Below are 13572 nucleotides of genomic sequence, written 5' to 3'. Positions count from 1 at the left end.
GGAAAATGTCATGTCACCATCATCTGTGCCTAGCTCCTACCATAATGAACCTTGATGAGGTGAAAGAAAAATTTTATGAATTCTTGAGAGTTTCCTATCAGTCTCCTAAAAGAAGACAAGGTTATAATTCTGAGAGACTTTAATGCTGCAGTAGACTCAAACAGATATGACAGGGAGTCCTTTAGAGGAACAGAGGTGGAAATGCTAACAGCAATAGCCACTTACTCCTGAAGACTTGTGCAACTCACAACCTTCTCATCACAAACACTACCTTCCTTACACTAAAATACAAACATTGGTATATGATAGATTATGTGTTTTTAAGAAGAAGAGATGACAGGATGTGAGAGTGATGAGGCAACATATGGTTCAGAATACTGGACTGATCACAGACTCATCCTGTCCAAGCTAAATATTCACATTTATTCAAGTGGCAATTCCAAGGCAAGATGATTAGCTGAAGAAGATTAGAGTGCTTCTCTGAGCGGGAACAGTTTGTTACTAACTTGGAGGGAAAGTTGAGCCAACACACACTCAGCTACAGTGGCAAGAAAGGAGTGGGCAGCTTTCAGAAATTTGTTATATAGCACCACAATTGCTCCTCTGGCTCAGAATATTTGCAAACATCAGAACAGGTGAAACTGGTGAAAATGATGTGGAAACATAGAAGATGCAAAATGTAAAATGAAAACTTCAGTGTTTACCACCAGAACAGTTCTTCCATTTCTAAAGTAGACAGCATTTATTTCTAGCCAAAGTAATGTACAAGTGAAGCTCAGAGAGATGCAGTATTCTTGGCTCATTAAGGCAGATGAAATTCAGTTCTGTGCAAATTGTAACGTGTCAAAGTGCTTTTATAGTGCCTTGAAGGCTATTTATGGATGAAAATCATATGGTGTGTCTAAACTACTCAATGCTGAAGGAGTCGCATTGATTAGTGATATGGGCATGACCCTAGAGCGATGCACTGAACATTTCCATGGTGTTCTTAACAGACCATTATCAATTAATGTGGAAAACTATTTACTTCAAGTTGAAGTCAATCTATCCCTAGTTGAAGTTCAAAATGAAGAAGAGGGTTTGAATGAAATTAGACTGCTTTCATATGGCAAAGCACTAGATGCTGGTTATAATGAAGCTGAGATTTACAAGGTGGGATATACATTGCTCATATAAATTCGGACTGAAAAATTTTCCAAGTTATGGGGCATGATTATGTTATCCCCCAGGAAATCAAAGATGCCTCCATAGTCCATCTCTATAAAGGTAAAGTGAATAAATTGTCCTGTGACAATCATAAGGTGTTTCTCTTAGTCATTGCTAATAAGATTCTTTCCAGGGGTCCTACATATTGGGTTGTCTCTTCACATGGAAGATGATGGTCACCTACTTGAGAGCCAGTGTAGCTTCAGAAAGGGTTGAGGAACAGTCAATATGGTGTTTGTGGCTTGACAACTGCAGAAGAAAGATCAGTACACAATATTTATAGATCTGGCCAAGTTCTTTGATACTGATACTAGTGAGGGGTTTTGGAAAATTATGGCAAAATTTGGTTGCCCAGACAAATTCATCAGTATTGTATATCAGTTGCTTGTCTGGATAATGGACTTGTCGCAGAAAGATTCTGAAGATCCCCTGGAAGGATATGATACCAGACACTGAAGTCCTTTCTTGAGCTAAACTGCCAAGCATTCAAATGTTACTACAGAGTGCAACTATAATGGGATGGCCATGTTTTTTGAATACCAAATGAATGCTTGCCCAAAAGACTATTCTATGGAGAACTCACATAGGGCAAGTTCTCACAGGGGCTCAGAAAATGTGATACAAGGACACTGAAGGTCTCTCTTAAAAGCTCTGAAATCGATTGTGCAACATGGGATATAGTGGCATGGAACAACTTAGCATGGCATGCCCTCATCAAAGAAGGTGCTGTGCTCTATGAGCAAGGCAGAATTGAAACAGCTTAAAGGAAAATTGAGATGTATAAGTTTAGAGTACACTCATCAGGGGTACACAAGGACCATCCATTCCAAGCTCATATTGGTCTGATCAAATATAGTGAAGTCATTTGGTCTTCATTAATAATGAGGGACAAGAATGAACCAACCAAATCAAGGACAAGTGATAGTTTAATTGGAGACTGGATTTCCCTATTTCAACCAGGCTGATAACGAGACTGATCTCATTACCAAACAACACAGAAGCATTGACTTCTTATGTTTCTAAGCTTTGCCAGCTTGTCCCACCTTAGATAATCTGGTAGCCGTTGGCTCCTAGTGCCAGACATTAGAGAAAGGAAAGGAGTATTAGTCCTCTCAGAACAGTACAACTCAATTCACCATCCCTCAACCTCCCTAATAGCAAGGACTATGTGTGTCATTATAACAATTAACAGAGTACTTTTGAAGGTTCTCTTTTAAGAGACATTTTCCAAGAATGTGATTCCTTACATGAATAAGATTTCTCAAAACTAAGCAAGAAATTTGATAAAATTGGACTAAAAGATGTTTTTTTTTTAAATAATCAGAAGCAAAAACACTAATTTGGGTCTTTTAATCACTAATTCTAAAAAGAAACAAAGAAACAAAATGAGGAAATGAAGTCAATTGGAGATCAAGTTCAGAAATAGAAGGCATATGAATCTATTTTTTAAAAGTCAAAATGCTATGCAATATTTAAAAAAAACAAGGGTGTCATACAAAATAGTGTTTGAGACATTTGAAAACTTTAACATATGCTTTTTGTCACTATCTTCCAGGGCATCATAAACAAATGAACACACAAAACAAAACACCAAGTATAACCATCCTGTTATAGAGACTCCTGGCTTTGTTTTTCATTATGTTACTGTACTGATGGAAGTCTAAAAAGAAGAATGCAGAATTTCTCTTTTTTAAGCATTTGCTTTTTTAAATAGAGAGCAAATATTCAGAGTAATAGCAGGGAAAATATTTAAAGAAGGATACTTATGGTTTATTGATGATCAATTAAGAAGAATGTACTAAATATTAATTTTTATCATACAGGCTTCCATATTGGTGGGAAAGCAAAGACATAAAAATAGAATAGACTTACTCTCAGGGAATTATATTCTATCACAGGATAAAGAATGTACATACTTCAGACACATACATGCAAACAGATTGTTGTTTTCCCCCTAATCTTGCTTGCCTAGCCCCACCCCCCACCCCACAATGGGCAGTCTGTTAGTCTTTACATTGGTTCCATGGTAATATATTGATCTCAGTTGAAAGTGATGAGAGAGAAATCATATCTTTAAAGAAAAAAAAAGTATAAGAGACAGCAAAAATATATAACTTTTTTTTTAATTAAAGGTAATAGTCTTTGTTCAAACTCCAAGATCATTTCTCTGGATACAGATGGTATTCTCCATCGCAGATAGCCCAAAATGGATTCACAACTGAATCCCATCAAACATTTAAAGAACAATGGGTTCCAATTCTATATAAAATCTTTGGAAAAACAGGTGAAGAAAGAACTCTGCCTAACTCTTTCTATGACACCAATATGGTGCTGATACCTAAACCAGGAAGAGTTAAAACAGAGAAAGAAATTTATAGATCTATCTCCCTGATGAATACAGATGCAAAAATCTTAAATACAATCTTAGTAAACCGATTACAACAAGTTATCACTAGGATAATACATTATGACCAAGTAGAATTTATCCCATATTTCCAATATTAGGAAAACTGTTAGTATAATTTATTTTATCAATAATAAGCCTATCAGAAATCATATGATTACATGAATAGATGCCAAAAAAAGCTTTTGGCAAAAATACATCACCCATTCCTACTAAAAACACTAGAGAGTGTAGGAATAGATGGATTGTTTTCTAGAATAATAAGCAGTATCTATCTGAAACTATCAACAAGCATCATATGCAATGGGAATAGTTTAGAGGCATTCCCAATTAGATCAGGGGTGATAGAAAGATAACCATTATCACCACTACTATTCAATACTGTGTTAGAAATGTTAGATTCAGCAATAAGAACAGAAAAAGAAATTGAAGGATTCGAATTGGGAAGGAAGAGATAAAAACTTTCACTCTTTGCAGATGACATGACAGTATACCTAGAGAATCCAAAAAATCATCTGAAAAACTACCAGAAATGATTAGCAACTTTAGCAAAGTTACAGGAGATAAAATAAACCCTCGTAAATCATCAACATGTCTATATATGACTAGAAAGATGCAGAAGAAAGAGCTAAAAAGAGAAATTCCATTCAAAATAGTCTCAGACAATATAAAATACCTGGGAGTCTATCTGCCAAAGCCAACTCAGAAACCTTTTGAAAACAATTACAAAACACTTCTCACTCAAATAAAATCATATTTAAATAGCTGTGCAAGTATCAACTGCTCATGGATAGGTTGAGCTAATTAATAAAAATGACAATTCTACCAAAATTAAACTACTTGTTTAGTGCTCTACTAATCAAAATTCCAAAAAATTACTTTAATGTGTTAGAAAAAAAATTTCCAGGGATTCCATGGAAAAAAGTACAAAAGAAGGTGGCTTAGCCACACCAGATCTAATTAAAAAGCATCACTCATCAAAACTATCTGTTACTGGCTAAGAAATAGAGAGGTGAATTAGTGGAATAGATTAGGTGCAAGTGTAGGAAATGATTATAGTAAATCTGCTGTTTGATAAGCCTGAAGAGTCCAGCTTCTGAGATAAAAACTCTCTCTTCAATTAAAAACTGCTGGGAAAATTGGAAGTTTGTATGGAAGAAACTTGGATTAGACTAACACCTCACACCCTATACCAAGATAAGTTCATAATGGATGCAGGATTTAGACATAAAAAAACAATAGTATAAGCAAGCTAGAGATCAAAGAATAGATTACCCGTTAGATCTATGGAAAGGGAAGCAGTTTATGAACAAGGAAGAGATGGAGAGCACCACTAAAAGCAAACTAGATAATTCTGATTACATTAAAAGGCTTTTGCACACACAAAACCACCGAAAGAAATGTAGTAAATTGAGAAAAAATTTTTACAGCTAGTATTTCTGAGAAAGGACTCATTTCTAAATTATACAGAGAACTGAGTCAAATTCTCAAAAAAACAGACGATTCCCCAATTCACAAATGGTCAAAGAATATGCATAGGTAATTTACAAATGAGGAAATCAAAGTGATCCATAGGCATATGAAAAACTGCTCTAAATCACTACTTATTAAAGAAATGCAAATTAAAGCATCTCTGAGGTACCACCTCACACCTCTCAGACTGGCCAATATGATCATAAAGGACAATGATCAATGTTGGAAGGGATGTGGGAAATCTGGGACACTAAGACATTGTTGGTGGAGCTGTGAGCTCATCCAACCTTTCTGAAGAGCAATTTGGAACTACGCCCAAAGGGCAACAAAAATGTGCATACCCTTTGATCCAGCTATACCACTACTAGGTCTATACCCTGAAGAGATTATGAAAAGGTAAAAAATATCACTTGTACAAAAATATTCATCTCAGCCCTACTGGTGGTGGCAAAGAACTGGAAATTAAGTCAATGTCCTTCAATTGGGGAATGGCATAAAAAACTGTGGTATATGTATGCCATGGAACACTATTGTTCTATTAGGAACTAGGAGGGATGGGAATTCTGGGAAGCCTGGGAGGATTTGCATGAACTGATGTTGAGTGAGATGAGCAGAACCAAAAGAATATTGTATACCCTAACAGCAACATGGGGGTGATGATCAACCTTGATGGACTTATTCATTCCATCAGTGCAACAATCAGGCATAATTTTGGGCTACCTGCGATGAAGAACACCACCTATATCCAGAGAACCAACTGTGGATTTTGAACAAAGGCCAAAGACTATTACCTTTAATTTTTTTTAAAAAAAAGTTACCTTATTATGTAATTTTGCTATCTCTTATACTTTACTTTTCTTCCTTAAGGATATGATTTCCCTCTCATCACATTCAACATGGAAACAATGGAAAGACCAACAGACTGTGCCGGGAGGGGGGGGAGCAAGATTGGAGGAAAATTATAAAATTCAAAATAAATGAAATCTTTCTTTTATTTATGAAAAAATAATATTATCCTAGTGATAACTCGCTGTAATCACTTTGCTAAAATTTTGTTCAAAATTTTTGCATCCATATATTAGGGAAATTGCTCTACAATTTTCTCTGTTCCTTCTTTAGGTATCACTCCCATATTGGTTTTATAGAAGGAATTTGGCAGAAGTCCTTCTTCACCTGTTTTTTTAAAATAATTTAAATAGAATTAGAATTAATTGTTCATTGAATGGTTGGTATACTTCACTTGTGAATCCTTCTTGCCTGGAGAATTTTTTTTTCCTTAGGAAGTTCATTAATGGGTTGTTCAATTTCTTTTTCTGAGATAGGGTTATTATCTCCTGTTCTTTTATCCTAGACAGTTTATATTTTTGTAAATACTCATCCATTTCCCTTCGATTATCAAATCTATTGGCAATCAGTTGGGCAAAATAGTTCCTAATTATTATGTTATTTTCCTCCTCATTGATGAAAAATTTACCTTTTTCATTTTTGATACAGGTAATTTGATTTTCTTCTTCCTTTTTTTAATCAAATTAACCAAGTTTATCTATTTTATTGACTTTTTCATAAAACCAACTCTTAGTTTTATTTATTAATTCAATAGTTTTCTTACTTTCAGTTTTATTAATTTCTCTTTTGATAGGCAGAACTTCTAATTTGATATTTATTTGCGAATTTTTAATTTGTTCATTTTCTAGATTTTTTAGTTGCATGAACAAATTTATTCATGTATTCATTTAGAGTTATAAAATTTCCCCTAATAACTGCTTTGGTTGTATCCCACAAGTTTTGGTATGGTGATTCCCTATTGTCATTTTCTTGGATGAAGTTATTATTTTTATGATTTGTTGTAATCCACTCATTCTTTAAAATTAGGTTACTTAGGCTCCAATTAATTTTGTGTCTTATTTCTCCATGGTCCTTAATTGCATGTGATTTTTATTGCATCATGATGTGAAAAAAATGAATTTAATATTTCTGCCTTTGTGCATTTGATTATGAAGTTTTTAATGCCCTAATACAAGGTCAATTTTTGTACCATGTAAATGAATAGGGTTAACATTTAATGTCTTAATTTTTTTAAGTTATGTCATCAAAATTTACTTATGTCCATACCTTCAACCTACATCCATCCCCTAATAGAGTTATGATTCTCAAGAGTTTTGGGAATTTCCCTCCCAGGAAGGGATATAACCAGAAAAAAAAAAGTATATTCCTTTCTATCCCCATTCAGTTTTCTCCAAAGGTCTGTCATATCTAACTTTTCTTATATTCTGATTATCTCTTTAACTTCCTTCTTGTCCATTTTATGTTTATATTTATCTAACTCTGAGGGGGGTGGGAGGCTGAGGTCCCCCACTCAAATAGTTTTGTTGCCTAAGTCTTCTTGTAACTCACTTAGCTTCTCTTCTAAGAATTTGGCTGTTATACCACTTGGTGCATTCAAGTTTAGTATTAAAATAACTTCATTGCCTATGCTACCTATTAGAAGAATGTAGTTTTCATTATCCCTTTTAATGAGATCTTTGCTATGTCTTTAACTGAAACTGCTACCCCTGCTTTTTTCACTTCAGCTGAATCATAATATATTCTGCTCCAGGAATTTACCTTTACTCAATGTCTATCTCTGCTTCAATGTGTTTCTTGCAAGCAGCACACCATAGGGTTCTGGTTTTTAATCCACTCTGCTATTCACTTATATTTTATAGGAGAGTTCATTTACATTCACAGTTATAATTACTCTTATTAAACTCCATGTTATCTCCCCTCCATTTATATATTTTTCCTTTCCTTTCACCCTATCCCTCCTCACCAGTGATGCTTCTGAATACCACCTCCCTCAATCTGTCCCCCTTCTATCAGTCACTCCTTTTTTTCCTTCTCTCCTTTTTGACTTTATTCCTTCCCTCCGTTCTGTTAGTCCCTTCCTTCCCTTGCCTTCCTTTCCCCATCTAATACTTGAAATGTAAGATAAATTTCTTAACTGAATTGAGTGTATGTTATTCCCTTTTTAAGTCAAATCCAATGAGAATAAGATTCAAGTGGTTCTCAACCCCTCCTTTCTTTTCCTCTCAATTTCCCTGGATTGGGCACTGGGTGGAACTCCTGTGTATGGGCACTTGGCCCTCGCTTTGGAATTTTTTTTTTGTTTTTTGTTTTACTTTTTGCAAGGCAATGGGGTTAAAGTTAGGGTTAGGGTTAGGGTTAGTAAGTACATTGTGCCTCTACATATGATGTTTTTACCCTATTCTGCCTCCCCTTTCCTCCATTCTCATTACAATCCCCTATTTTTCAACATTTTAATTTTTAAGTCATGCCATCAAAATCTACTTATATCCATACCTTCAGTACATTCCTTCTAATAGAGTTATAATTCTCAAGAGTTTTGAGAATTTTCTTCTCAGGAAAGGATATAACCAGTTTAATCTAACTGAATAGCAATATTTTTCTTTTTACCATTTACTTTTTCATGTATCTCTTGACTCTCCTATTTGAAGTTCAAATTTTCTGTTCAGCTCTTCTCTTTTCATCAGGAAAATTTGAAAGTCACCTATTTTATTAAATGCTGATCTCTTTCCCCTAAAAAAAGTATGCTCAGTTTTGCTGGATACTTGATTCTTGGTTGTATTCAAACTCTCTTGAGTTTGTAATCAAGCTCCAGAATATAATATTCCAGGATCTTGAATCTTTAACATTAACATTTAACATTAACAGTCAGAACCTGTGTAATCCTGATTATGGCTCCTTGGGATTTCAATTGCTTCTTTCTGGTGGTTTGCAGAATTTTCTCCTTAATCTGATAATTCTGAGGCTTGGCTACAATGTTTCTTTGTGTTTTCCTTTTGGTATCCCTTTCAAGTGGTGATTGATGAATTTTTATTATTAATTTTTCTTTAGCAAGGCAATGCAGTTAAGTGGCTTGCCCAAGGCCACACAACTAGGTAAAATATTAAGTATCTGAGGTCAGATTTGAACTCAGGTACTCCTGACTCCAAGGTCAGTGCTCTGTCCATTGTGCCACCTAGACACCCCTGATGAATTTTTTGATGACTATTTTACCCTTTGGTTCCAGGATGTTAAGGCAGTTCTTCTGGACAATTTCTGAAGAATGTAGTTCAAAGGCTCTTCTTTTTATCAAGACTTTCAAGTAGCCCAATTATTCTTAAATTATCTCATCTGCATCTATTTTCTGTGTCAGTTGTTTTACCAATGAGGTATTTTATATTTTCTTTTATTTATTCATTTTTTAAATTTTTGTTTAATAGATTCTTCCATTACTCCAGTTCTATTACTGAGGGCAGCATTTTCTTCATTCAACTTTTGCATTTCCATTTCCATCTGGTCATTTTTATTTATTTATTTTATTTATTTTATTTTTTAAATTTTCCCTCCAGCTACATACAAGTTTCAACATTTCAAATTCTCTTCCTTCCTCCCCTCCCACTCCCTCCATTTAGAAAGCAAGTTACTTGGTGTAAATTAAAAACTTGTGTAGCCACAAAAAAAATTACTATAATAGTCAAGTAGTAGAAGTAAACATAAGCTCCCACCCCCCAATAAAGAAAGAGAAATCTCAAGCAAAATAAAGAGAGAAAAAAATGTATGTTCCATTCTGTATTTAGGTATCATCAGCTCTGTCTCTGGGATGGGTAGCATTCTTTATTATAAATACATCAGAGACTGCTTTAATATTTTTTCCTACAGTTCCTATTGCTAGCTGTTTTTCTTTCCTTCCTTTTCTTCCTACCCCCATTTATTCTATTCTTTATCCTCTCAACCTGTCACTCCCCAAAAGTGTGTTGTATCTGACTATCTTCTCTCACAATCTTACCTCTCTTCTATCACCTACATCCCCCCCCTCCCCCATCCTCTTTCTTGGCTCCTTTACCTCTTCTACTTTCTTCTATGATAAGAAAGATTTCTATACCCAATTGACTGTGTATGTTATTCTCTCTCTGAGTCATTAGTAATGAGAGTAAGGCTTATTCACTCCTCCTCACTATCCCCCTCTTCGACTCTACTGCAAAAGCTTTTTTCTTGCCTCTTTTATGTGATATAACTTAACCCATTCTATCTCTCCTTTCCCTTTCTCAGTACATTCCATTCTCCCCCATTAACTTCATCTTTTTAATATATTATCCTTCAAATTCAGCTCCCTCCTGTGTCTTGCCTATATATTTTCCTTCAAACTACTCTATTAAATGAGAAGATTTAAATGAGTTATCAGTATCACTTTCCCATGCAGGAATACAACAGTTCAACATTATTAAATTCCTGAGTCCTGTACTTTTTGTTCAATTGGTCATTTCATCAGTTAAAGTGAAAGTTCCCTATTTCACTGAATGTCCATCTTTTCCCCTGGAAGAATATGTTCAGCTTTTTCTAGGAAGTTAATTCTTGGTTATAATTCAAGTTCTTTTGCCTTCTAGAATACCATATTCAAGCCCTATGAGACTTTAATTTAGATCAGATTTAAATTTAGATCAGATTTTAAAAATGAAATAAATAAATATGACCAAATGGAAATGGAGATGCAAAAGTTGAATGAAGAAAATGCTGTCCCGAGAAATAGAACTGGAGTAATGGAAGGTAATTATTTCCTGAGAAACCAAGAATCTGATAAGCAAAATTTTAAAAAATAAAGTCTTGTGTTTTACAGACTGTAGCTCCGTGGTATTTCAATTGTTTCTTTCTGGCTGATTGCAGTATTTTCTCTTTGACTTGGGAGTTATAAAATTTGGCTATAACATTTCCGGCAATTTTTATTTTGGGATCTCTTGGGATCAGGAGGTGGTCAATGGAGTCTTTCAATTTCTATTTTACCCTCTTCTTCTGAGATATCCGGACAGTTTTCCTGGAGAATTTCTTGAAAAATTTAAGTCAAGGCTCTTCTTTTGTTCATGACTTTCAGTAGTCCAATAATTTTTTAAATTATCTCTCCTGAATCTGTTTTCCAGGTGAGTTGTTTTGCCAATGACACATTTCACATTTTCTTCTAGTGTTTTATTCCTTTGACTTTGTTTTATTGTTTCTTGATTTCTTACAAAGTCATCAAGCTTTCCTTAACTTCATTCTACATCTTAAGGAATTATTTTCTTCGGAGAGCTTTTGTAACTCTTTTTCCACCTGGTCAGTTCTGTTTTTTAAGGCTTTGTTCTCTTCATTGACCTTTTAGACTATTTTTCCTATTTGACACAAACTGTTTTTAAAGATGTTATTTTGTTCAATAGCTTTTGGTATCTCCTTCACCAAATTGCTGATTTTTCTCTTCCCAATTTTTCCTCTACCTCCCTTTTTTGAACTCTTCTATAGTGAGACCAATTCATATTTTTCCTGGAGGCTTTTGTTGCAGAAGTTTTGACAAAATACACTGAGTGTATATTTTGATCCTCCAAAGGACCAAAGTAATTTTCTATGGTTAGATTTTTTTCTTCTTCTTTGTTTGCTTATTTCTTTAGCCTACAACTTTATTTTAACTCTTTGTTAAGGTGGGGCTCTGCTTCCAGGGTGGAGGACATATTCCCAAGCATTTGAGAGTTTTTGCTGCTATTTTCATGGATACACCTCTCCCCCCCCCCCCCCCCCCGGGATCTACAAGTTTTCAATTCCTCCAAGGTCTTATGAATGGCTGTAACTGCTTTTCCTGACCTGCGCTCTGGTCTGCGGATGACTGTAAGCACTCCTTTCAGCTCTGAAACTGAGAGTGGGGTACCTGTTCTACTGCAAGCAGTAAGTTTTGTTGTGCTTCTACCCCTCTTGCTGAGATTGGGGTCCCAGACTGAGACCTGGATCTGAGTATGGACAAAGTCTTGCCTCATGCATAGCAAAGGGATCTCTATAATCTCCTCCTGACCCTCTTACCGTCACTGAACTGAGTACTCTAGAAGCAGCTGTTGGATGGCTTCCTTCCAGGTGATTCCCCAGATCTGCTCTTGGTTCCCTGGGACCGTGTCTTTGCTGTGGCCTGCACTAGACTGGATTCTATTCTCACTTTGCTGCTGCTGAGTTTTCATATTAACCCTCCAAATTGTCCTTGGCAATCTCTGGGCTGAGAGGTCTGGGAATTGCCATCATTGCCACAGACCCTGGTGCACCAGGGTCTTTTTCTGAGTGTCTAGAGCCTGTTTGCTCTGGAGCAGGCTGTGTTGCACTGCAGACCTGTAGGTGAAATACATCATTCCTGGGGATATTTCAAGTTGTATTGCTGTAGAAAAATTTTATACTCACTGTTTGGAGTCCCTGCCTTTCTCTACTATCTTTGCTCAGTCCTGATCGATTTTATTTTTTTTAAGGTTTTTTGCAAGGCAAATGGAGTTAAGTAGCTTGCTCAAGGCCACACAGCTAGGTAATTATTAAATGTCTGAGTCCGGATTTGAACTCAAGTACTCCTGACTCCAGGGCCGGTGCTCTATCCACTGTGTCACCTAGCCTCCCGGTCAATTTTATTTTTAAAAGAGTTGTTATCTTTTCCACTTGCCCACCTGCATTTTTAAAAGATTTGTTTTCTTCGGTGACTTTCTGTTGCAAGATGTTCATTTTCTGTTGCATTTCTTTTCCCAGTTTTTTTAATTTTCAAATTCATTCTAAACTAAGCCCAATCCACATTCTCTTCCCTTGCTTCACAAGCAGCTCCAGTTCTGCTCTCCTGTTCTGACTTTGTGTTTTCTCATCTTTATCTCCAGGTTAATCTTCCAGAGACCCTGTTTCCTCCGGCTTTTCTCCATTCTGAGTTTTGCTGCTTATCCCAGGGTTCTGTGCTGGGGAGGGGCCTGCTTACGGCCTCCAGTGTTCAAAGTCATAGAGGTTTGCCACCTGCCCTGGCTGCTGGGGTCGGGCCTTCCTAGGGGCTGCTCCGTGCTTAGACTGGTCAGGGAAGCCTAAGGCCCTCTCCCACTCTCAGCCCCTGTGCTTTGGCGGTCGGTAGCCCCCTCCCATCAGTGGAAACCCCCGGGCCTACCTTTGGGTTGTTCACAGGCTGCCCTGTCCCTGGGTGGGACCAGGGGGCTGGTAACAGAGAGCAGAAATCAGGCCCCCACTCCCTTCCTGTTGGAGGAGGGGATACCTGGGCCTAAGTCTGCGCTGTGTGCGCAGGCGCACCAGGGCACTTGGGATTGGCCGACAGCGCCGGGGGAACTCAGCCACTGGGCTGCTGGGAAAAACCGGAGTCTTCTCAGGGCTGTTTATCACCAGATGCCAGGCCCGAGGCCAGGCCCGGAAGTGGGGCCTGGGCAGCCACGCGCAGGCGCCCACTGAGCGGCCACCACTGCGCAGCCGCCGTCCCAGGTCAGCGCCTGTGTCTCTTCCGGTCCCCCCATGGGCTGGGTCTCTGCTCACTGCTCCGGGCGCCCCAGGCCCCTCGCCCTCCCCACCCCCCACAGGCCTTCTGCGGCTTCCAAATCTATAAAGTGCCTTGAATCATGCCCCTGAGGAGGGAAACTGAAGCTCTTTACAGAAATCCTCTCTGCCATCTTGACCGGAAGTAGCCTCCATTT

The 13572-nt window shown here is 37.1% G+C and overlaps 1 long non-coding RNA gene across 1 annotated transcript in view; it reads right to left on the bottom strand.

The window, feature by feature from the left end:
• The window catches only part of LOC141516022 (uncharacterized), a 41228-nt gene extending 27991 nt beyond the window's left edge, over positions 1 to 13237 (bottom strand). Inside the window, exon 1 of the long non-coding RNA XR_012476586.1 lies at positions 13038 to 13237. This is a non-coding gene — a long non-coding RNA (uncharacterized LOC141516022). The remainder of the gene's footprint in view (positions 1 to 13037) is intronic.
• Between the last annotated feature and the right edge of the window lie 335 nt (positions 13238 to 13572).

This window comes from Macrotis lagotis, chromosome 3, assembly GCF_037893015.1.
Source record: "Macrotis lagotis isolate mMagLag1 chromosome 3, bilby.v1.9.chrom.fasta, whole genome shotgun sequence".
Lineage (NCBI taxonomy): Eukaryota > Metazoa > Chordata > Mammalia > Peramelemorphia > Peramelidae > Macrotis > Macrotis lagotis.
Note: the sequence above shows the minus strand (reverse complement) of the source record. Positions and strands in the feature narration are given on the sequence as shown.